General features: G+C 33.4%; 1 protein-coding gene across 1 annotated transcript in view; it reads right to left on the reverse strand.

Moving 5' to 3' along the window:
• LOC131002514 (probable leucine-rich repeat receptor-like protein kinase At5g63930) overlaps positions 1–26,362 on the reverse strand; it is a 74,841-nt gene that overhangs the window by 17,043 nt on the left and 31,436 nt on the right. The gene's annotated exons all lie outside the window — the stretch shown is intronic.

Here is a 26,362-nt window from a genome sequence, read left to right on the forward strand (position 1 = left end):
TTTTATTTACTTCAACCTATCATCTTTATTATAGATAGACTCAAATTCTTAAATAAATCTCAAATTCTTAGATAAATTAATTTCTTATGTATTTTAATCTTAATCTAAATATATATTTTAAAAAAATTATATTACCATGATAATTTATTAATATTATTTTAATTCAAATAAAAAATATTAAAATATAAAAATTACTAAATATTTGTATCTATGTATTTATCTTAATAATTTTATCTTGCATTGTTCGAATTAGTCCTCATTCCTTAGTAGATGTTATATAAAGGCGACTTAGTAAATTAAGTTCAGCGATAATAACAAAAATTTATTAATTTATTCTAAATCCAAATACCTTGATAGAATACGACGACATTTGTCAATTATATTAGGCTAATTAAAACTAATGTAGTAATAGATCGTTTTTCTATGGATTACATACTTTACAAGACGGCAGAGTAAGGTTAAATGGCTTATCTTGATTGATTTTGTGAACATTTAATATTGCAGCTATAGTGGAAAACACATACAATGACGTCATGAATAATGCATTTGATCCAGAAATGTTTAAGAATAGAGCTATCTTGGCCCCCACCAATGATATGGTTGATACAATCAATGATTACGTCATGTTTCTGATGTCTAGCAAGGAAATGGTTTAATTACCTAAGTTCAGACAGTATTTGCAAAGAAGATGTACAAGTGGACCTTGATGAACAGGTATTCTCGGTTGAATATCTCAACACAATCAAGTGTTCAGGATTACCGAGTCATGAAATTAAATTGAAAGAATGATGCATAATAATGCTTCTGAGAAATATTGATCCATCTAATGAGCTTTGCAATGTCACTAGGCTGATAACTCAACTTGGGGAACGCGTAATTGAAGGCAAACTCATTTCAGGAAAAAATGTGGGCAAGAAGTTTCTCATAGCTAGAATGATTATGAGTCCATCAGATTTCGCTAAATTTTCAATTTGGTTTCAGAGAAGACAATTTCCTTGGCATTGTATAATCACTCCATTCTAATTTTTCTCAATTCTCATTCATTCTTATTTATTTATACATTTCCTGTGAGTGTTTGTTTTGCTATGACAATAAATAAAAGCCATGGACAATCTCTTTCAAATGTAGGATTATACCTACCGAAACCAGTTTTTAGTCATTGACAACTCTACGTGGCAATCTCAAGAGTCACTAGAAAAAGAGGTCTAAAGATTTTAGTATGTGATGAGAGTGGTCATACGCAAGACACAACAACTAATGTTGTGTATGATGAAATTTTCGATAGATTATGAGGTAATTGCAAATTTAATATTTTATTCAAACTTTAAAAGTTTTAAGTTATTAACGATATTATTTAAAATATTTTTTTTCTTATATTTTACTAGGTTGATTCGATATGTGTGTGCTGCTTGTGCTTGGAGGGAAGAAATGTGCAATAAATCCCATCATATTTTTTCATGTTCATAGGTAAAATATGTTATATGAGGATGGTTGAGCCGGGTCGGTTTGGGGACGATGGTTAGGCCGGAGTTCTTGAAACTGACCTTCCCGTTCCTCTTTCCTTTCCTTTTCGTTTTCGTTTTAGACGAGTACTCTTTTTTCCTTCTACGATTTTTCCTACCGGGTTTTCCGTAAAAGAGTTTTAATGAGGCTTGGCCCTTAGTCTGCTTCTTTTGTGCTTTCCAGGGTTTCTTAGGTTTTTCTTTTCTTTTATATATAATCGCATTATAATAATGTGTTATATGAGGATGGATATATTTCATCTTTTACTCTATCATGTTTCGGCTTGGGACTTTGGAATTTGCTTCTTCTTCTTTTTTTGGAGGGGGAGACAGAAGTTGACCTTTAAGCATCGAAAATTTCTAAAATCATCATAATCAGATTGGATTGGTGGAAGTGTCTAAAATTATTTTCTTACAATTACCTTCTGAATTGAGAGAATTGTTTGACTAAACATTAGTAAAAATATATTTAGTTAACATCTTTTACTTTAAAACAGATTTATTTAATGCTTTATTTTAGTAAAAAAAAAATCATCAAATAAAAAATGTATTGAATAATTACAAATATTTATATATTTTCATTTATTCCCGTCGATTTTCGACAGGTTACCGACTAGTTATATATCATTTTTTATTTGATGATGAAGAACGACCACATAAGTAGCAATAAATACAAAAAGCCCAGATGAAAATAAATGCTTATCTAATAACGGGACTCCGTCACAAAACTATTTTAAATGAGATAAAATTAAAACTTAGCAAACTTTGAACATAAACAACATTGTATAAACTCAAAAGCACAAACTCACAAGTAGCAATCATAAAACAACAATCTGATGTCTGGAAAAGAACAAAAAAGCAAGAAAGAAAAGCTCATAATATATATTTGTCTTGAATCAACTTCTCCTCTGTGTTGGAGTAGCTCTCTTCCTTGTCTTCTTCTTCTTCTTCTTCTTGTTGTATGTATATCCAACACCAAAAAAGAATTCCACCAACCATCTTGGCCTTCCAAATCGAATAATCCAACAACCAATTCCAATTCCAACAATGATTCCACTTCCATATCCCATCACCACACTTCTCCATCCAAATCCATCTATAAATCCATACTCTTCATCTTTGTCATCTTCTTCTTTTGGCCGCATCCGCTGCCCATTCTCCTCGTTGCATTTTCTCGTCAACGGAAATCCACACAATCTCAAGTTTCCCACATATGAATCATTCTCAAATGTGGAAAACTGAGTAGATTGTGGTATTTGCCCCACCAGATCATTCATTGAAAGGTTTAATTTCGCAAGAAATGTCAACCTCGTCAATTCATTTGGAATTCCTCCATCCAATTTGTTCGATGACAAGTCCAATGATTCAAGTACACTTATATTTCCAAGAGATGCAGGTATGTGTCCCATGAGATTATTGTGCGACAAATTCAAGTATCTCAAAGAATTAAGATTACCTATGGAATCTGGAATACTACCAGAGAAATTGTTGGAGGATAAGTCAATGATTGTAAAGTCTTCCAACAATCTCTTCAATAACTGATCCAAACCTTTCAAGGTGATTGTCATCTCCACGTAATATGAAAAATAGTCAATATCACCATCTGTTTTATTTTCCTTCACATCCATCATTGCTCTGAAATTCTTGAAATATTTTTGAGGTAAAGACCCCACAAATTCGTTCTCTGATATATCTAAAACTTGCAACTTAGGAAATGGAAGGTTGCTTCGTGAAGCCAACGACATGTTACCATCAAACTTGTTAGACTTCAAGACGAGCACTCGAAGCTCAGGAAGAGCTTCCATCCAAAACGGAAATTTGTCTCGTATTCTATTATTTCCAACATCGAGGCCCCTCAGACTTTTGCAATTGATTAAGGATTTAGGTAATCTTCCTTGCAATTTATTACCACTCAAATTGATGGACTGAAGACTACACCCTTTGATAAATATTGATGGAATGGGGCCACTAAAGTTATTTGCATTTAAATGAAATATGGACAACCATTTGCTCAAGTTTCGAAAGCATTGTGGAACTGTCCCTTCCAAACTGTTATTTGAGAGTAGAAGAAACTGAAGGGATGTCAAGTTGCAGATGCAGAATGGAAGCTCACCATTTAATTTGTTGGAAGAGAGTAGTAATTCATATAAATTTGATAGATTCCCAATGGTGGATGGTATTGGACCTGAAAGTTTGAGAAGTCAACAATCTGGATACATAAAGAAACATGGCAATGAAGAAATACATGTCTCATATATTCAATGGCATCTTAATTTAATATGGCATTGGTTAACATTGATCCTTAAAATTAATAGAGTTACAATATGGCTGGAAACAACAAATCCAATTATTGTTAAAGTATTTAGTTAATTAAGCACGAGCTAATTAAATGAGAACAACCTAGCAAGTTGAGAAATCAAAGATTCAAAATTAGATAAGTCATCCTTTTCTATTTCATATTCACATGGAGTGACAAAGGAATTAGACAAATCGTATAGGCAAATTTCCTTGCAATTTATTAACACTCAAATTGTTAGACTCAAAAATACCCCCTCTCATAAATATTGATGGAATGCGGCCAGTAGAGTGATTTGCATTTAGATGAAATATGTCCAAAGATTTCCAAACTGTTATTTGAGAAAATAAGAATTTGAAGGGATGTCATGTTGCACATGGAGAATGGAAGCTCACCATTTAATTTGTTGGAAGAGAGCCTTAAATACCTCAAATTTGATAGATTCACAATGGTGGATAGTATTGGACCTGAAAATTGGAGAACCCTTCATATAAATCACTTTAAAGATAGAGATGTAAAACACTCGGATCTTTTGACACAAATTAGCTAAGTCATACAATTCGAAAAAAAGTGTTTTCTATTTTTTTTTAACATATCATTCGTGTTCTATTTCATATTGTGCATGCATTGGCAAAGGAATTAGACAAATCGCATATCTTATCTTAACAAATGTAAAATATTAAAAAGACTAGTTTAAATAAAAATGGCCAAAGATCCGATCAAGTTTGTAAAGAAGTTATATCAAGTTGTAGATGGTGAATGGAAGCTCACCATTTAATTTGTTGGAAGAGAGATCTAGCGCTCGCAAATTGGATAGATTCCCAATGACGGATGGTATTGGACCTAAAAATTGAAGAGTACTTCATTTCAATCGCTTTAAAGATGGTGCATAGTAAGAACCAAAGATGGCCAAAGATTTGCTAAAGTTTTCATAGCATTGTGGAATTTCTTATTCCCAAGATATACATAATCAATCTCTTTTGGAATATAACCTCCATAATTGCCAAGTCGTAAAAAAAATTGATTCGATTATTATAACACGACCACAAAAACAATAGTGTTAATAGGCAAAAATAGTCAATATCACCATCTGTTTTATTTTCCTTCACATCCATCATTGCTCTGAAATTCTTGAAATATTTTTGAGGTAAAGACCCCACAAATTCGTTCTCTGATATATCTAAAACTTGCAACTTAAGAAATGGAAGGTTGCTTCGTGAAGCCAACGACATGTTACCATCAAACTTGTTAGACTTCAAGACGAGCACTCGAAGCTCAGGAAGAGCTTCCATCCAAAACGGAAATTTGTCTCGTATTCTATTATTTCCAACATCGAGGCCCCTCAGACTTTTGCAATTGATTAAGGATTTAGGTAATCTTCCTTGCAATTTATTACCACTCAAATTGATGGCCTGAAGACTACACCCTTTGATAAATATTGATGGAATGGGGCCACTAAAGTTATTTGCATTTAAATGAAATATGGTCAACGATTTGCTCATGTTTCGAAAGCATTGTCGAACTGTCCCTTCCAAACTGTTATTTGAGAGTAGAAGAAACTGAAGGGAAGTCAAGTTGCAGATGGAGAATGGAAGCTCACCATTTAATTTGTTGGAAGGGAGCAATAAATACTTCAAATTTGATAGATTCCCAATTGTGGATGGTATTGGACCTGGATGTTTGAGAAGTCAACATAAATATTGCTTTAGAGACAATTTGGATACATAAAAAAACATGGCAATGAAGAAATACATTTTATGCACATGAATTATTTTGATAGAAATTAAATTACCTCTTCTATTCTTATATCACCCATGCATGTCTCATATATTCAATGGCATCTTAATTTAATATAGCATTCGCTAACATTGATCCTTAAAATTAATGGAGTTACAATATGGCTGGAAACAACAAATCCAACTATTGTTAAAGTATTTAGTTAATTAAGCACGAGCTAATTAAATGAGAACAACCTAGCAAGTTGAGAAATCAAAGATTCAAAATTAGATAAGTCATCCTTTTCTATTTCATATTGCACATGGAGTGACAAAGGAATTAGACAAATCGTATAGGCAAATTTCCTTGCAATTTATTAACACTCAAATCGTTAGACTAAAAAATACACCCTCTCATAAATATTTGATGGAATGGGGCCACTAAAGTGATTTGCATTTAGATGAAATATGTCCAAAGATTTTCAAACTGTTATTTGAGAAAATAAGAATTTGAAGGGATGTCAAGTTGCAAATGGAGGATGGAAGCTCACCATTTAATTTGTTGGAAGAGAGCGATAAAGTACCCAGATTTGATAGATTTTCAATGGTGGATGGTATTGGACCTGAAAGTTTGAGAAGTCAACGTAGATATATATTGCTTTAGAGACAATATGGATACATAAAGAAACATGGCAATGAAGAAATACATTTTATGCATGTGAAGTATTTTGATAGAAATTAAATTAGCTCTTCTATTCTTATATCACATGTCTCATATATTCAATGGCATCAATTTAATATAGTATTTGCTAACAATTATCCTTAAAATAAATAGAGTTACAATATGGCTGGAAACAATAAATCCAACTATTGTTAAAGTATTTAGTTAATTAAGCACGAGTTAATTAAATGAGAACAACCTAGCAAGTTGAGAAATCAAAGATTCAAAATTAGATAAGTCATCCTTTAACTCTATTTCATATTGCACATGGAGTGACAAAGGAATTAGAAAAATCGCATATCTTATATAAACACACGTATAGGCTAATTTCCTTGCAATTTATTAACACTCAAATTGTTAGATAAAAAATACACCCTCTCATAAATATTGATGGAATGGAGCCACTAAAGTGATTTGCATTTAGATGAAATATGTCCAAAGATTTCCAAACTATTATTTGAGAAAATAAGAATTTGAAGGGATGTCATGTTGCACATGGAGAATGGAAGCTCACCATTTAATTTGTTGGAAGAGAGCCACAACTCTTCCAAATTTGATAGATTCCCAATGGTGGATGGTATTGGACCTAAAAATTGGACAACGCTTCATATAAATCACTTTAAAGATAGAGATGTAAAGCACTCAGATCTTTTGACACAAATTAGCTAAGTCATACAATTCGAAAAAAAGTGTTTTCTATTTTTTTTCTTTTATTATTAATATCATTCGTGTTCTATTTCATATTGTGCATGCATTGGCAAAGGCATTAGACAAATTGCATATCTTATCTTAACAAATGTAAAATATTAAAAAGACTAGTTCAAACAAAAATGGCCAAAGATCCGATCAAGTTTGTAAAAAAGTTATTATATCAAGTTGCAGATGATGAATGGAAGCTCACCATTTAATTTGTTGGAAGAGAGGTCTAGCCTCGTCAAATTTGATAGATTCCCAATGGTGGATGATATTGGACCTAAAAATTGAAGAACCCTTCATTTCAATCGCTTTAAAGATGGAGGATAGTAAGAAAGACATTTTGTTTTGTACATGAAAACATACGCTGAAACTTTATTATTTGCTAAATGCCTCTAAAGTATAAATCAATTTTCAATGCACACAAGATATTTTGTTACAAATCTTATATTTCCCTGTATCACGAAGACATGCACACCAAGTATACTTGATGACATCATAATTAGTTATATGAGAAGAAGCCAGCAAGCTAAGAAAACAAAATAAGCTAAAGATCTGATCAAGTTTTGCAAGCGTTTCTGCCAAGTTGCAGATAGCAAGGGATGTCAAGTTGTAGATGGAGTGGAAGCTCACCATTTACTTTGGCAGATAATTTGAAATATCTTTTCAACAAATGTATCTAAAACCAACAAATTAGGAAATGGACGACAGATACTTTATGTAATTGAACTAAAGATGGCCACAGATTTGCTAAAGTTTTCATAGCATTGTGGAATTTCTTATTCCCAAGATATATACATAATCAATCTCTTTGATTGCCAAGTCGTAAAAGAATCGACCACAAAAATAATAAGTATAATTAGAACACTATATTTAATGGTTCGTTTTTGTCAGTTTGAATACATTATTAGGTGAATATTAAATGGTAATTGTTCAATCCAAATAATTTTGACTCTGTTCAATTTAGTCTTGGCAATGGTTCAATTAAGTGGGGCCTCTGATATTTACAAATTGGTTTTCAGTTGTTAAAATAAAATTAAAAAGTCATTTTTTTTATCAAATCATACGGTTTATTGCTAAAAGATTAATGTACAAGAATTTATATCTAACCTATTCAATGCAGAGTCATATATAGTTAATCTAACCAATCTAAAATCATAATTACTATTAGAAAATTAGTTAGTGGTGTGCTTTTTCTAATTATATGAAAGTGAATATATATTGTCATATGGGCTAATTTGTAAACAATTCCATTTAATTAGATCGATGTAAACCGAGTCAAGTATAGAAAAAGAGAGAGGAATAATAATAATAATAATAATAATAATAATAATAATAATAATAATAATAATAATAATAATAATAATAATAATAATAATAATAATAATAATAATAATAATAATAATAATAATAATAATAATAGATTAGTGCAAGAACTTATATCTAATCAATTCAAAGTCATATATAGTCATGCAAAGTTATAAGTATATAATTAATTTCATAACGAAGCGTGACTCAATTGTTAAAGTTCTCCACTTCCAATTAATAGATTAGTGATTTGAATCACTATTGGAAAAAATGAAAAATCGTTATTAGTATGAACACATGTATAGGCAAATTTTCTTGCGATTTATTAACACTCAAATTGTTAGACTAAAAAATACACCCTCTCATAAATATTGATGGAATGCGGCCACTAAAGTGATTTGCATTTAGATGAAATATGTCCAAAGATTTCCAAACTGTTATTTGAGAAAATAAGAATTTGAAGGGATGTCATGTTGCACATGGAGAATGGAAGCTCACCATTTAATTTGTTGGAAGCGAGGACTAGCCGGTACAAATTTGATAGATTCCCAATGGTGGATGGTATTGGACCTAAAAATTGGATAACCCTTCATATAAATCACTTTAAAGATAGAGATGTAAAGCACTAAGATCTTTTGACACAAATTAGCTAAGTCATACAATTCGAAAAAAAGTGTTTTCTATTTTTTTTCTTTTTTTTTTTACATATCATTCGTGTTCTATTTCATATTGTGCATGCATTGGCAAAGGAATTAGACAAATCTTATCTTAACAAATGTAAAATATTAGAAAGACTAGTTTAAACAAAAATGGCCAAAGATCCGATCAAGTTTGTAAAGAAGTTATATCAAGTTGCAGATGGAGAATGGAAGCTCACCATTTAATTTGTTGGAAGATAGCCATAGCAACGACAAATTGGATAGATTCCCAATAATAAACTAAGTAAAGATCTTCTATATTTCTTATAGAAAAGTCGGGATATCACACGAGCTGATAGGATTACCATATAAATAAATATATTCTATTAACAACAAATTAAAAATAGATAGAGGAAATAGTACCATGAAAAGAGTTTCCATTTATATCAAGATAAACAAGTGAAGACAGATTTACAATTTCTAGTGGGATGCTGCCTTCGAGTCTCACAAGTCATACCCCAGCTAGAGTTCTAAATAAGTCACTCTATTATCCATGTGAAAAAGAGATTACACTGCTCCAATTATTTTTCAAAATATTAGAGTATGTTTTCCTTTTTCTTTTATCGAGAAAATATATTACGCAACTTTTTTTTTATATAAATCTATTTCATATTGCACATGGAGTGACAAAGGAATTAGACAAATCGCATATCTTATATGAACACACGTATAGACAAATTTCCTTGCAATTTATTAACACTCAAATTGTTAAGACTAAAACATACACCCTCTCATAAATATTGATGGAATGGGGCCACTAAAGTGATTTGCATTTAGATGAAATATGTCCAAAGATTTCCAAACTGTTATTTGAGAAAATAAGAATTTGAAGGGATGTCATGTTGCACATGGAGAATGGAAGCTCACCATTTAATTTGTTGGAAGAGAGCCACAACTCTTCCAAATTTGATAGATTCCCAATGGTGGATGGTATTGGACCTAAAAATTGGACAACGCTTCATATAAATCACTTTAAAGATAGAGATGTAAAGCACTCAGATCTTTTGACACAAATTAGCTAAGTCATACAATTCGAAAAAAAGTGTTTTCTATTTTTTTTTTATTAATATCATTCGTGTTCTATTTCATATTGTGCATGCATTGGCAAAGGAATTAGACACATTGCATATCTAATCTTACCAAATGTAAAATATTAAAAAGACTTGTGATATCTCGATTTTTCCCATAAGAAATGTAGAAGACCTTTAATTAGTATATTATTGATACACGCCCGGGTTAATAAGGTGATATTATTTCAAAGAGATTTTACGTATTTAAGTTCATTACTATTAATTTTTTTTATCAATCAAAGGTCTTGAGCCCAATACTAAAATATAGTAGAAAGGTTCTTACTAGTATTTTTCATTTATATCTATCTATTTATTTATTTGATGAACCTCAAGCCCAACAACCTCTTTTTAACAGAATAATTTTATGGGCTTTCACCTCAAGATTTGTAAGATCAGTAGTGGCCCAAAATTTGAATGTCAGTATGGGAAAGTGTGAGAAGTTGAGTCGGGCAACGAGAATTGATACATTTTCTTTTTTCCCCAAGAATTCTACAGTGGCGATTTTATTTTATTTTTCTCAAAAGCTTTGGCTTTCCTTCATCCACATCACCTTCAGCCACACCCACAAACTTTTCCCATCCACACACTCCGATTTATGAAGAAAATTTCCTCTCTCCCATTCAATTTCCTTTTCATTCAATTTCTTTGTTCCTCTGGTGAGTGAGTGAGAGTCGAGGAATCGATGAGAGGGAGGAGTGGGGCTGTTCGAGCTCGACGCCGGGCTGTCAAGGCTGCGACTGCCGGCGCTGCATGCGTGGCAGCATCCCGCCGGCCGCTCGCGGCCAAGGCAGATGGAGTCGGGGCATGGTGCCGCTGACGCAGAGTGAACGGAGCAGCAGCAGCAGCGACGGCCCTCCTTGGCCGTCCGCTGCCGAAAGCGCGAGAGAGAGGTGATGGAGGACGGCGAGAAGTGAGGGGTGAAAGGGAGATAAGAAGAAGGGGAAGAGAAGGGAGGCGAAAGCCGCCGTTCGGCGGCGGCGCGGTGGCCTTGACCGCAGCTGGGCTGCTGAAGGACTGCTGCTGTTGACCAAACGAGGGAGAGAGGAGGGTGAAGGTGACGCCGGGTAGGAGCGGGTGGTGGCTGGCGGCGAGGGTCGCCGGAGAAGGGTGGACGCCGCTGTTGGGTGCGGTGGGGGAGAGTGAGAGGGAGACTAGAGGTGAGGAAAGGGAAAGAGGGCAGCGGCGGCAGTACTGGAAGGGGAGGCGGCTCGGCGCGCCTCTGTCGATACAGGGACGGCGGGGTGGCGTTGCGGTCGGACAGGATAGAGGAAGGAGGCGGAGCCGCCGGCCTCCGGGGACGGCGCTGCCGTCCGGTGGCGGCGGCAGGAGGGCGCAGAAAGGGTGGGGTGAGCGGCTGAGAGAGAGGGAGTGAGCTGGTGTGCGTGGGTTGTATGTGTGTGTGATGTGTGTAGGTGTAGGTTTTCATTAAGGGAATTTGAAAGAATGGATTGGGCCTAGTTTGATTTAAATTGTCAATGGGCTCAGGTACATTTAAGCATTTAGGCTTCACTTTAATTACTTTGGGCTGCTTTATTTTATAACAAGTTTTTAAATTATCTTCTTGGGCTTGAACTATTATTTTGCTGAAAATGTTTTAATAAGAATTATTAATTTTTCTCCCAAGATTAATGTTTTATAATTTATTTTAAATTATTAATTATTTTATAAGTTTTAAACTTATTTTATATATTAAAAGATTATGGATTCATTCAAAGAGATTATTAAATCGGGCAAAGTGTATCAATAGTTAGCGATTCCATTTACTTAGAAATTAGAATGATACCTCGATACCTATTAAGAATATAATTTCTTGTAGGCTTTGTGGCCAAGTGGGTTAGCGCTGCTTTCCCAAGACAAGTTTATATGTGTATGATCTTCAGGCTTTGCCTATCCAGGTGGGCTTTATTGTACAAATGTATCTTGAGTTATATAAGCTCTGATATTTCATGAAAGTTACTTGTTTATCCAATATAAATGTTTTTATGTGCGTTCTGTATTGTTTAATGCTCGCATAAGCATCGATCGAGATTCTCATTTGACCTAACACGTTAGATGAGGATTGTGTACACAAGGTTAGTTGCTCAATGGGTTGATCGCCATTTGGGCACTAACAAAGCTAAGCAGGCGTTATAAGGGTGCTCCTGGACACGTTCCAAAGCACAAATGATGATGTGTTCCGTCTGGGTAGCGTCCCGGGTTCACTTAAGCGGCGGTAAGCGATCCGTCGGTGGTTAATTCCCGGGATCATAAGCAGCGAGTAACAATCGAACGTCACATGGCGCGCCACTTAATGAGAAAAATGTTTTGTCATGCTTAGAAGAGGATTTCTATTTTTTTAAAAAACCTTCTAAGTTATGATTATGATATTGGATAAACTGCTCTATTTAATTATTTCATAAAATATCTTGCAAACTCCTGTTCACTGAGTACACTAGTACTCAGCCCAAATTATTTTCAAATATTTTCAGGTTGATCGGTTGGTGCGGACGGAGCTGAGGCTAGGGTTCCACGTTGTCTTTTGCTTCCGCTAAACGACTAGCTTGCTATCTTGTCTTTCAATCTCCTAAACTAAGAACTTCTATTATATGGTAAAATATTATCTCGTTGAGCTTAGACCCTTAATTCGTATTTCAATTAATGAGGCCATCGTTGATTATGATCAGAGTCACGAAACTAAACTTTTGCGCTCCTGGAAAGTTGAATGTTGTTAATCGATTATGTCACTCAATGCTCATTCATTTATTCTATTTTATCTTTATTTTATTAATCTCTTCAAAACACAGATACCTAATCTTTTGGGTAAATCTTCATAATTGATCTGTTCATATCACATTATTTTCTTATTTCTTTTGTTTGGGAAGTTGGGTCGTTACAAGACTAGTTCAAACAAAAATGGCCAAAGATCCGATCATGTTTGTAAAAAAGTTATTATGTCAAGTTGCATATAAAGAATGAAAGCTCACCATTTAATTTGTTGGAAGAGAGGTCTAGGTCCGACAGATTTGATAGATTCCCAATGGTGGATGGTATTGGACCTAAAAATTGAAGAACCCTTCATTTCAATCGCTTTAAAGATGGAGGATAGTAAGAAAGACATTTTGTTTTGTACATGAAAACATACGCTGAAACTTTATTATTTGCTAAATGCCTCTAAAGTATAAATCAATTAGCAACATACACAAGATATTTTGTTACAAATCTTATATTTCCATGTATCACGAAGACATGCACACCAAGTATACTTGATGACATCATAATTTAACAAATCATTTGTTAACATTGAGAAAATAGAAGATCCAATATGGCTGGAAACAGAAAATCCAACTACTGTTAGAGTATTTATCTAACTAAGCATAAATTAGTTATATGAGAAGAAGCCAGCAAGCTAAGAAAACAAATTAAGCTAAAGATCTGATCAAGTTTTGCAAGCGTTTCTTCCAAGTTGCAGATAGCAAGGGATGTCAAGTTGTAAATGGAGTGGAAGTTCACCATTTAATTCATTGGAAGAGAGGTCTAGGTTCCATAGATTTGATAGATTCTCAATAGTAGCAAATCTTCACAAGAATTACTTGACAGATAGTTTGAAATATCTTTTCAACAAATTTATGTAATGTTCCATCTCATTTTTAACCACTAAACTGATTTGTAATTGAATGAAAGATTGCCAAAAATTTGATAAAGTTTTCATAGCATTGTGGAATTTCTTATTCCCAAGATATACATAATCAATCTCTTTGATTGCATTTAATTAGATCGATGTAAACCGAGTCAAGTATAGAAAAAGAGAGAGAAATAATAATAATAATAATAATAATAATAATAATAATAATAATAATAATAATAATAATAATAATAATAATAATAATAATAATAATAATAATAATAATAATAATAATAATAATAATAATAATAATAATAATAATAATAATAAGAGCCCACCGTAGTAATCATGAGCAATATATCTTGTCAATAATTCGGTTTAGAGTCTACCAAAGTAATATTAATTAAGTTTTATGGGCCTTCTGATATTTACAAATTGGTATTAAGTTGTTAAAATAAATCGAAATGTCATTTTTTTTAATCAAAGCATATGGTTTATTGCAAAAAGATTAATGTGCAAGAATTTATATCTAATCAATTCAAAGTCATATATAGTCATGCAAAGTTATAAGTATATAGTTAATTTCATAACGAAGCGTGACTCAATTGGTAAAGTTCTCCACTTCCAATTAATAGATTAGGGATTTGAATCACTAATGGGAAAATGAAAAATCGTCATTAATCTTTTTTTAAATAAAAAAGAGAGTAATAGTTGATTTAAAATATGCCTAGAATTTTGGAGACTTGAAGCCTACAAATGCCCTTTATATTCAAATCTAAAACTGTTCTTGTGAGCCTAAAATTTTTGGAGACTACTTACTCCGGCACATAAGAGTGTGCATTGTCATTTTTGGACACTACTACACCACTAATTTTTTATTTCTTACTTTTATTTTTTAATAAAGTCAATTACTTTTTCAACTCCCAATACACTTATTTAATATTTTATTAAAACTCGTGCTACAAAAAATGATGCACACTTTTATGGAACGGATAAAGTGTTAATTTACAAGACAACTCAATTTGCAAGTCATTATTTGACTTATGTGACAATGCCGCGTGGAAGTCAAATCATTGAGCCACAAATTTTGACTTCTACTCAAATAACTATTAATTCATCAAAAATATTATAAAAACTTATTTTTGATGATTAGTTTCGATGGATAAAAGTAAGTGTTAATAGATAAAAATGCCCATTTTCTTATGTTTTTTATGAAAAGGTCTTCTTTAATAATACATGTATTCTATTGGTTCTTAGATAAAAATATCATTCAATCAAAAATAGTTTTTATAAAAAAATTAGACAACCCAAAGTTCTTTTCCATATTATTGAATTATTTCAAAAACTAAATTATTATTCCAATCAAGTCAATAAAGCATAATTAAAAAAAATGGCATAACAAGGTAGTGAAAGCATGAAATTGAATGACGTTATCAACTAATTTCTAAATAAAAAATCATGAAAGTCAAAGTTGTAAAATTTCTTTGGAATAATATAATTTATTAAAAATGGACGTGCATCAATAATAAACTAAGTAAAGATCTTCTATATTTCTTATAGAAAAGTCGGGATATCACACGAGCTGATAGGATTACCATATAAATAAATATATTCTATTAACAACAAATTAAAAATAGATAGAGGAAATAGTACCATGAAAAGAGTTTCCATTTATATCAAGATAAACAAGTGAAGACAGATTTACAATTTCTAGTGGGATGTTGCCTTCGAGTCTCACAAGTCATACCCCAGCTAGAGTTCTAAATAAGTCACTCTATTATCCATGTGAAAAAGAGATTACACTGCTCCAATTATTTTTCAAAATATTAGAGTATGTTTCCTTTTTCTTTTATCGAGAAAATATATTACGCAACTTTTTTTTTATATAAATCTATTTCATATTGCACATGGAGTGACAAAGGAATTAGACAAATCGCATATCTTATATGAACACACGTATAGACAAATTTCCTTGCAATTTATTAACACTCAAATTGTTAGACTAAAACATACACCCTCTCATAAATATTGATGGAATGGGGCCACTAAAGTGATTTGCATTTAGATGAAATATGTCCAAAGATTTCCAAACTGTTATTTGAGAAAATAAGAATTTGAAGGGATGTCATGTTGCACATGGAGAATGGAAGCTCACCATTTAATTTGTTGGAAGAGAGCCACAAATACTCCAAATTTGATAGATTCTCAATGGTGGATGGTATTGGACCTAAAAATTGGATAACCCTTCATATAAATCACTTTAAAGATAGAGATGTAAAGCACTAGTATCTTTTGACACAAATTAGCTAAGTCATACACGAGGGGCAATAGACTTTGACTTAAGCATAAAAGTATAAAACTAAATGTGTATCACGTATATTTTTCCAATCCCCATGGTTAGTTTCGTACGATATACCAAACTCTTTCACTTATAAAGTTTTGGCTTAAAGAGTAGTGCAGACATACCATTTAAAGAGGCCTCGTTGAGGTTTAGTTGACGGAGACTTGTGATGTTCAAAATTTGTCTTGGAAATGGTCCACTAAGATTGTTGTAACTCATGTCTAATGTCTCTAAATTATTAAGATTACCAATCTCTTTCGGAATACCACCTGAGAAATTGTGTCAAATCATGATAACTCGATTTGAATCGGGTGTAATAATATGTTACAAATAGTATGAACTGCAAATTAAATCATAAGTATTAGAAAAATAGTTAGTGAAGTGCTTTTCCTAATTATATGAAAGTGAATAGATCATATGGGATAAATTGTAAACAATTCCATTTAGATCGATGCAAATTGAGTCAATAATAGAGAGAGAGAGAGAGAAAGAGATAATAATAATAATAATAATAATAATAATAATAATAATAATAATAATAATAATAATAATAATAATAATAAAGAGAGAGAGAAAGAGATAATAATAATAATAATAATAATAATAATAAAGTCCACCTGTGAAATTGAGCCCACCAACAGTAATGCATGAGCAATAGTATTAATTAAGTTAAGTGGTCTCTCTGATATTTACGAATTGGTTATAAGTTGTTAAAATCAAATTAAAAAGTCATTTATTTAATCAAAGCATACGGTTAATTTATTGCTAAGGTTAATCCTTTGTTCACAGACAATCATATTAATGTTAAACAGTAAATTGTAAACCGAGTCAAAGCAGTAATATACAATGTTCAAAGAACAGAAAATAGGACAGAAAAGTGACGATAAATATGATTAACAATTGGCTTATTAGAAATAACAATAAAGGTGGTTAATGCCTCAGACCAAATATCTCAATAAAAAAATTTAGCAAAAAAGTAACAACGTACCAGTTGTTAAAGAGATGTTGGCAATGTATAATTTAACGAAGAGTCGTGACATTCCAAAGTTGTCTTGGTAATCGTCCACTGAGATTGTTGTCGCTCAAGTCTAATACCTCTAAATAATTAAGATAACCAATCTCTTTCGGAATATGATCTGTGAAATAATGTCAAGTTAAAAAATTATGTTTGATTATAAAGTATATTAGTGGTATACCACTTCAAACTGCTCCCCTATCCATTGTGGATAGTTGCAAATGCAGAAAAAGGAGTTGGAATAATCCGAATTCCATACACAGATACACAGAAAAAGAATACTATTATGTGAGCTAATATCCCATTACAAGGGTGGGACTGAAAATATTTAAATAATGAAAATAAAAATATTCATACATCTTATCAATTATGAAATGTAAATTAGCGTTGTCCAACTATATGAAATTAATTGAATATAAGTATCTCTTGTGATATTTTGAGTACTTAACGTGATCTTTCAAAACTTGTTGAACCTATAATGGTTATTAGATTTGACATCAAAATCCGTTTCTTCTCAAACCCCAAAACGAGAAAAATGAGTAATAATTATGACAAAATGGTAAATTCCAATCATCTTTTTTCATATGATGGATATAACTGTAAAGTGTCATGCTAAATAGCCAAATTGTGGCCACCCACAATTCACTTAAATAGAAAAAAAATAATTTATTTAACTTATTTTTTAAAATAAAAATAAGATTTAGTTATTTTATTGTATTCTCTACATTGTAGTTATTTTTTTATATTTTTTTTGTAACTTTTTATTTTTATTAAAAAATAAATTAAAAATAAAAGTTGCAAAAAAATTACAAAAAAATAACTATAATGTAGAGAATACAATAAATTAAATAACTAAATTCTATTTTTATTTTAAAAAATAAATTAAACAAATTGAATTTATTTGTTCGATTTCCGGTGATATATCTTGCAATAAGTTGGATCTCTTAGGCTCATGGAGTGACATGAATAATTAAATTTCGTAACTATAAAAAAATTATTGGAGAGCCCAATGACATCTTCTATATGGAAAATTGCTTTCAATTATTTTCCTTGGACGTGAAGATTTTCAAAAATCGATTGAAAGGGAAATATAATATTCATCTCTTACACGACGGGCAATAGATTTTGACTTAAGCATAAGACTAAATGTGTATCACATATTATTTCCAATTCTCATGGTTAGTTATGATATACCAAACTCTTTCACTAAAGTTTTGGCTTGAAGAGTAGTGCAGACATACCATTTAAAGAGGTGCTGCTGAGGTATAGTTGACGGAGACTTGTGATGTTCAAAATTTGTCGTGGAAATGGTCCACTAAGATTGTTGCTACTCATGTCTAATATCTCTAAATTATTAAGATAGACAATCTCTTTTGGAATAGCACCTGTGAAATTGTGTTATAAACAAAATTATTGTTTACGATTATCTTAGATAAATAAAAATAACATAAGTAAGATTTTAGGATATCTCAAGACCTTCATAAATACTATTACGTGAGCTAATATCCCATTACAAGGGTGGGACTAAAAAAATTCAAATAATGAAAATAAAAATATCCATACATCTTATCAATTATGAAATGTAAATTAAGATTGTCCAACTATATGAAATTAAATGAATGTATGTATGTATCTCTTGTGATATTTTGAGTACTTAACGTGATCTTTCAAAACTTGTTGAACCTATATAATGGTTATTAGATTCAATAAATCTATGTATCCACATTTTGGTCACCCATAATTTAGTTGAATAGAAAAAATTTCAATTAATTTAATAGAATTTAGTTGTTTTATTGTATTATCTATATTGTAGTTATTTTTCTTGCATCTTTTATTTTTAATTTATTTTTTAATAAAACTAAAAAAGTTACAAAAAATTATAAAAAACTACAATGTTGAGAATATAATAAAATAACTAAATTTTATTTTTATTTTAAAAAATAAGTTAAATAAATTAATATTTTTTCTATTCAAGTTAAATTATTACTATAAAGACAAGAGCATACCTTTCAAATTGTTCCACCCAAGGCGTAATTCCTTAAGCTGTGTGATGTTCCCAATTTCTCGAGGGACATTTCCACCAAAGTTGTTGGATGACAAGTCAATACTCTCAAGTTGTGTACATTGACCCAAACTCAATGGTATATCTCCCTCCAGTTCGTTCGCCCATAGGTTAAGTAGTTTGAGTCGTTGAAGGTTATTATTTGAGCAAATGTCTTTTGGTAGGCGGCCTGATAAAGTATTATGGTATAAAATACACCATCCGTACGCAAAAAAAATATGTACCTAAATAGCTTCGGCACAAATTTTAAGAATTTTGTTAAGTGTATTGTGACCAAATTTTACAAACTCCAGACGATATAATCTCACAAATCAGCTTAGATAATAGCATTACGGAAAATAATACTATAACTTAATTTAAATTACAATTTAAAATAATTCCACGTCAAAATACTCACTAGTTTTTTATATTTGGAGACTATAATATTTCAAATCTAGATTTAGGTGTATGCCCGATTTTATTGTTAGATTGAGCATCTGAATAAAGAATTAGTACGTATTAATAAAGTTGAAAGTAAAATGAGAAAAGAATAAATAAATTGCTTAGCTATATATTACATCATGTTAGTGAGGAACTGCAGAATATCATTAGACGCAAGAGCCGTAGCTTTGCCATTTACCCCAAAATCTACGTTTAAACCGAATGACATTATCAACCAATTTTTGGATTATCAATAGAAATGAAATAGTAAGGCATCAAACTAGTTAAATTCTCAGTATAGAGATAAGAACATACCTCTCAAATTGTTGGAACTAAGGTCTAATACCTTAAGCAGTGTGATATTCCAAATTTGTGTATGCACATATCCACCAAAGTAGTTGTCTGACAAGTCAATACTCTCGAGTTGTGGACATTGGTACAAACTTGACGGTATATCTCCTTCCATTTCGTTCCTCGATAGGTTAAGTAGTTTGAGTCTTTGAAGGTTATTGTGAATGCAAATGTCCTTTGGTAGCCGACCTGATAGAATTACCATATAAATAAAATAGATTCTACAAATTTAAAAATGGATAGAGAGGAATACAACCATGAAAAGAGTTTCCACTCATATCAAGATAAACGAGTGAAGAAAGATTTCCAATTTCGTGTGGAATGCTTCCTTCGAGTCCGATATCAGAGATATCTAATTTAGTCACCCTGCTACGACGCGAATCACAAGTAACTCCTATCCACGTGCAAAATGAGGTTCCACTGGTCCAATTATTTTTCAAAATATTGGAAGGATCCAAAGTGATGTGGGATTTGAAGGCAAGAAGTATATATTCATCACTTCTGATTTGAGTTATGTTGTGTGCAGCAGAGAGGCTAACACAAGAAAACAATATGAGAAGCAAAAGAAGGAAAAGTGGGGAAAATGTATCCATATTGTGAGTGCTAATTGTGTGAGAAAACAAGAAGCCTACAAATGCCATTTATATTCAAATCTAAAACAGTTCTTGTGAGCCTAGAGTTTTGGAGACTGAGAATTGCAGAATGTAAATTTTCCATATTTTTTGGAAGTCAATGCAAGTCATTATTTTGTCTCGACCCAAAATTAATTGACCTAGTCTTCTTTATGCTCTCAATATTGGAGTGTGATTTGGGGGCAAAGAAGAAAACTCATGAAATTTCATGTAACGGAAATATTAGAGTCTGTTTTCTTTTTTCTTTTCTTGAGAAAATATTACACTTCATTTAAAAAAAAATATTATTCCACCTCTTTTGAAGCTGAGATGTTTGATTTGTGGTGCAATATCTCTCTCTTGTTTGAGTTGGGGGAATTGTGATTTGTAATCGGATCTCTCACACCTATGGAATGAAAAATTAATAATTAAATTTCTTAATTATAAACAAATTATTGGGGAGCCCACAATGACATTTTCTACATGGAAAATTGCTTTCAATTAGTATTTTTTTGAATGTGATAATTTTCAAAAATCGATTGAAAGGGAAATATAATTGTTACTTACACGACGGGCACTAGACTTTGACTTAACCATAAGACTAAATGTGTATCACATATATTTTTATTTTTTTTCCATTTTTCATGGATAAATTAAATTTGCAATATTTAATGGTTCGGTATCGCGATAATCGCAGAACAATAATTGGTTAATCAATTGTATTAAATTTTTTGGAGGTTTAGAATTTTCAGAAATTGATTGAAAAGGATATATAATTGTTTCCATTTGAAAATGGGATTCAAGCAAAAGACCAAATGTGCATCATATATTTTTTATCTATTCCCATCCATCCATCCGTGAGTGATAAGATTTTGAGTTGTATGGAATTGACTGTAGTCAAGCATTTTATAATTTGATTAATAGTGTATAACTTTATTATTATCAAGTAAAGTCAAACACTAATTTATACTCCCTCCGTCCCAAAGGAAATGTCCTCCTTCTTTTGGGCACGGTTATTAAGGAGCAAGTTAATTAGAGTATTAAGTGGTCTTGTGTAAAATTAAAAATTTAGTGGGTCCTACAATAAAGCATTTAATTATTTAAGGTTGAAAGTTAACTGTTGGGGAAAAAAAAGTGGCGGTGCATTATTTAAAAACTAACACTAATTAATCTTTAATATTGGAATTGAATTAAATTCAAGAACTTTGGGCAATGTTTTTTAACGGTGAATGCTTAATTCAATAAATTAAGCATTAAATGTCCGGCTGGCTCTGCTTATGGCGTCCCAGATCTCCACCGCAGTGAAGGAACCATATTTTGATATATGATTCACGTGCCCGTGACCCATTTCGGATATCAAACGAATACATACAAAAACCATGTGCCTATAGCAAGAGGATAGAATCTTACTTGCAAATCCGGCAATGATCGACTCCAGTGTTGATCTTCCAACTTGTTCCCACGGCAAGACTTGACGTTGGGTGGCAACGATCTTCAAGTCCTCTCCTTTTCCTAGGGAAACGCGCCGCCTCAGTTTCTGTGTTCTCACAGATTTCTCTCTCTTTTACCTCACGTAATGTCACAAGTAAATTAGAATTAGGGCTGTACCTATTATTTATACTGGGTATTAAAACCCTAAATAATAAGCCCATCATCTAATTAAACTAAAACAAAGCCCAAAGGCTTAAGTGAGAAATAGATGGACGGACGCCCCATATGGAGTTAAGCCTTTATTGGGCCAAGCGGGGATCTACTAGCTTGAATAAAGTTTGGCCTCCCAGTGCTCGATTTTCCTATTCAGCCCAGAATAAAATCGAGACACAAATATTAATTTATTCCACTAGAAAATTAATATTGAATTACCTCTTTATTCTTTAGGTGAGTCGGGGCTAGTATTAGACTTAATTAATCCCCGTGTTTAAGATATCCAATATCCATTAATTAATTAATTCCTCTGACGATCAATTAATTAATTAATTAGTCGTTTAATTATAAACGACATCTCGAGTGCTACCACTTAAACTTATTATCGTATTGGAACTAATTCCACCTGCAGGGTTTAATACGATAAACTTATTAAGTTCCTCGAGAGGATATTATCATCCTGTTATTAGCAGGACACGGATCCTTATTGCAATATAATCGCATGTCAAATAATAATTGCTATCACCCAAAGTATCGAGTATATTGAGCTTCAAGAGAACTCTCACCCATGATAAATCAAAGCAATAGTCAATATATTATTCACACCGACTAATCCAACTAAGGTTAAGACTATTTAAGTCACCGAGATCTTGATTCTTAATTAGTCAGAATATAAGAATTCATCTCACTGTGATCCTGTTCAATACACGAAGGTACTAGCATAAATAAATAGCCAAGACAAACTATTTATCCATTTATGCTACAATCTAAACCAGCAACTCGTCCATAGTTGCCTCGATTGTGAACTCAATTTATATCTCAACGTTTTCCAATTATATGATCTTCTGTGATCTACAACACACCATATAATCTATAGTATGAGATAAATTGGACTATAATAGGATTATGCAATAACAATATTTCAGATAGAAGAATCACAGTGAACTAAGGAATCAATGTATACAAGCATAAAGTCTTGCTTTCAGTATACAACCCTTCAATTCTCCCACTTATACTAAAGCAAACTTTTAGTATACAATGTGACTGAAAAACTGATAATATCCTCTAGCTATTACAAAATCTCCCACTTATACTAAAGTTTAATTTAGTATAGGGAGGCCACGAACTCCAAGGCCTTCAACATGCTTGTTGAACACCGCACCAGGAAGACTCTTCGTGAAAGGATCAGCCAGATTATCAACTCCCGCAATATGCATCAAAGCTACATCACCATGCTTGACCACAGACCGAATGTAATGATACTTGCCATCAATGTGTTTCATGGATTGATGACATCTTGAATCCTTGCTATTCGCAATAGCAGCCTCGTTATCACAATAAATTGTGATGCACTTCGGCAAACTAGGAATCACATCAATCTCAGTTAGGAAGTTCCTGAGCCATACAGCCTCTTTAGCAGCTTCACAAGCAGCTACATACTCAGCTTCCATGGTGGATAGTGAATTGCATTTCTGCTTTACACTTCTCCACACAATGGCTCCACCCCCAAACTTAAACACATAGCCAGTAGTAGATCGCCTCTTGTCCTTATCACCTTGATAATCGGCGTCCACATACCCTACCGGTGTCAAATTATCAGACTGGTAAACTAGCGCATACTCCTTAGTCCGTTTAAGGTACTTGAGTATGTGCTTTACAGCAGTCCAATGAGCTTGACCTGGATTCGCCTGATATCTTGCTGCAATGCCAACGGCAAAACAGATATCAGGCCTGGTACACTGCATCGCATACATGAGACTTCCCACAGCCGAGGCATAGGGAATTATCTTCATGCTCGCTATCTCCTCAGGCGTTGTTGGACACATTGCCTTAGATAGCGGAACACCATGTCTGAAAGGTAGAAAACCTTTCTTGGCATTCTGCATGCTGAACCGCGCCAAAACAGTGTCAATGTAGGATGTTTGAGACAAACTCAACATTCTCTTAGATCGGTCACGACCAATCTTTATTCCGAGAATATATGCTGCCTCTCCCAAATCCTTCATTTGAAACTGTTGGGATAACCACTCCTTAATGCCAGACAATACATTCACATTATCGCTAATGAGAAGTATGTCGTCCACATAGAGTATAAGGAATACCAGACTCCCATCGATACAGACCCTATAAACGCAACTATCGTTGACACACTGCTCAAAACCATAAGTTTTGACCACGTCATCGAAACGTTTGTTCCAGGATCGTGAAGCTTGCTTAAGCCCATAAATGGACTTCTTGAGCTTCCACACTAGATGCTCCTCACCTTCCTCGATGAACCCCTCTGGTTGTAGCATATAGATGTCTCTATCTTCCTCAAGATACCCATTCAAGAATGCGGTCTTGACATCCATTTGCCACACCTCTAGGTTCATATGGGCAGCCATAGCCAAGAGAGCTCGAATAGACTTAAGCATGGCTACTGGCGAAAAAGTTTCCTCATAATCGATACCAGGTCGTTGAGTATAACCCTTCGCCACTAGTCTCGCTTTGAAGGCCGTAACCTTCCCGTCCGGTCCTCTCTTGCGTTTGTATACCCATTTGCAACCAATGGCCTCACGACCAACAGGTAGCAAACATTTCTCGTATACATCCATGGCAGTTATGGATTCATATTCAGAAACCATACATGCTTCCCATTCAAGAGCATCTGGATCTGCTAGTGCTTCTGAGTAAGTCCAGGGATCTTCTTCGACAAGCCCATCATCAACTGAATCCGTAGATTCATTGACAAACGCATATCGATTGGGCGGTTTGCCCTTTGATGCCCTCTCACTACGACGTGGCACTATTGCAGATTCAGTATCGACAGCTTGTGCATTTTCTGATGAGACCTGTGGTACTACATCTTGCACAATTGGCTGAGTTGGTTGACTTGTCGTGCCAATGTCTTTGACCTCACCGAGGACGATTTCGCTCCTACTTTTGTGGTTATTTACATAGTCCTCTTCCAAGAATCTTGCGTTAGTACTAATAACGACTTTCTGATCCTTAGGACAATAAAAATAACCCCCTTTCGTTCCTCTAGGATATCCTATGAACAGCTTTACTTCAGTTCTAGGGCTCAACTTATCGGCATCCTTGTTCAGCACGTGTGCTGGACTGCCCCAAACCCGGATGTGGTTAAGAGAAGGCTTGCGCCCTGACCACAGCTCGGACGGGGTCTTTGCAACCGACTTAGAAGGCACTAAGTTAAGAATGTAACCAGCTGTTTCTAAGGCATATCCCCAGAACGAAATAGGTAAAGTAGCGAAACTCATCATCGAACGAACCATTTATAGAAGGGTCCTATTTCTTCTCTCTGCTACACCATTCTGTTGGGGTGTACCCGGTGTAGTCAACTGAGATGTAATCCCAGATGCTAACAAGTATGCTCTAAACTCGTTACTGAGGTATTCGCCACCGCGGTCAGATCGCAATGACTTGATACTTTTACCATGTCGCTTCTCTACTTCCGCCTTGAATGTTTGAAACTTGTCAAAACATTCAGACTTGTAGCGCAACAAGTAAATGTATCCGTACCTTGAGTAATCGTCAATGAAAGTGACAAAATACTCGTACCCTCCACGAGCTTGAGTGGACATGGGTCCACACAAGTCAGAATGAACCAGTTCCAACACTTCTTTGGCCCTATACCCCTTGGCCTTGAAAGGCCGAGTCGTCATCTTTCCCTCTATGCAGGATTCGCAGACTGGGATTGGTTCTACTTGGAGAGACTCCAAGATACCATCAGAAACCAGTCTTTGGATCCTCCTTAGATTGATGTGACCCAATCTTAGGTGCCAAAGAAGAGTTCGGTTCTCTTGAGAAGAAGCCTTTCTCTTCTTTTGGTTTGTAGTCAAAGTATAAGCAGATGAAGAATAATCGAATGGACATGAAAAAGTATAAAGAGAATCAGCTGCACTTCTAAATAAAACTTGACCATCTTTGATGAATACTGCACTGTCTTCTAAAAGAACAGAATATCCATACTTTCGTAATTGAATGGTAGAAATCAAGTTTTTCCGAAAACCCGGAACATAGAGTACATCTCTCAAAACTAAAACATGTCCATCAATAAATAAATTCACATCTCCAATTGAAACAACAGGTAAGCTTGCTTCATTTCCCATGGAGAGTGCCAGCTCGCCTCCACTAAGCTCCCTTGTCCGCAGGAACCCCTGCAAGGTGTAACAAACATGGTCAGTTGCACCCGAGTCAACAACCCATTGATGGGAAGATCTCGAAACTGAATATGTTTCTGTTACAAGAGCAATAGAAATACCTTGAGCTTTCTTCATCATGGGACAGTCAGACTTCCAATGTCCTACTTGTTGA

The sequence above is a fragment of the Salvia miltiorrhiza genome, unplaced genomic scaffold (genome assembly GCF_028751815.1).
Source record: "Salvia miltiorrhiza cultivar Shanhuang (shh) unplaced genomic scaffold, IMPLAD_Smil_shh fragScaff_scaffold_143_1, whole genome shotgun sequence".
Lineage (NCBI taxonomy): Eukaryota > Viridiplantae > Streptophyta > Magnoliopsida > Lamiales > Lamiaceae > Salvia > Salvia miltiorrhiza.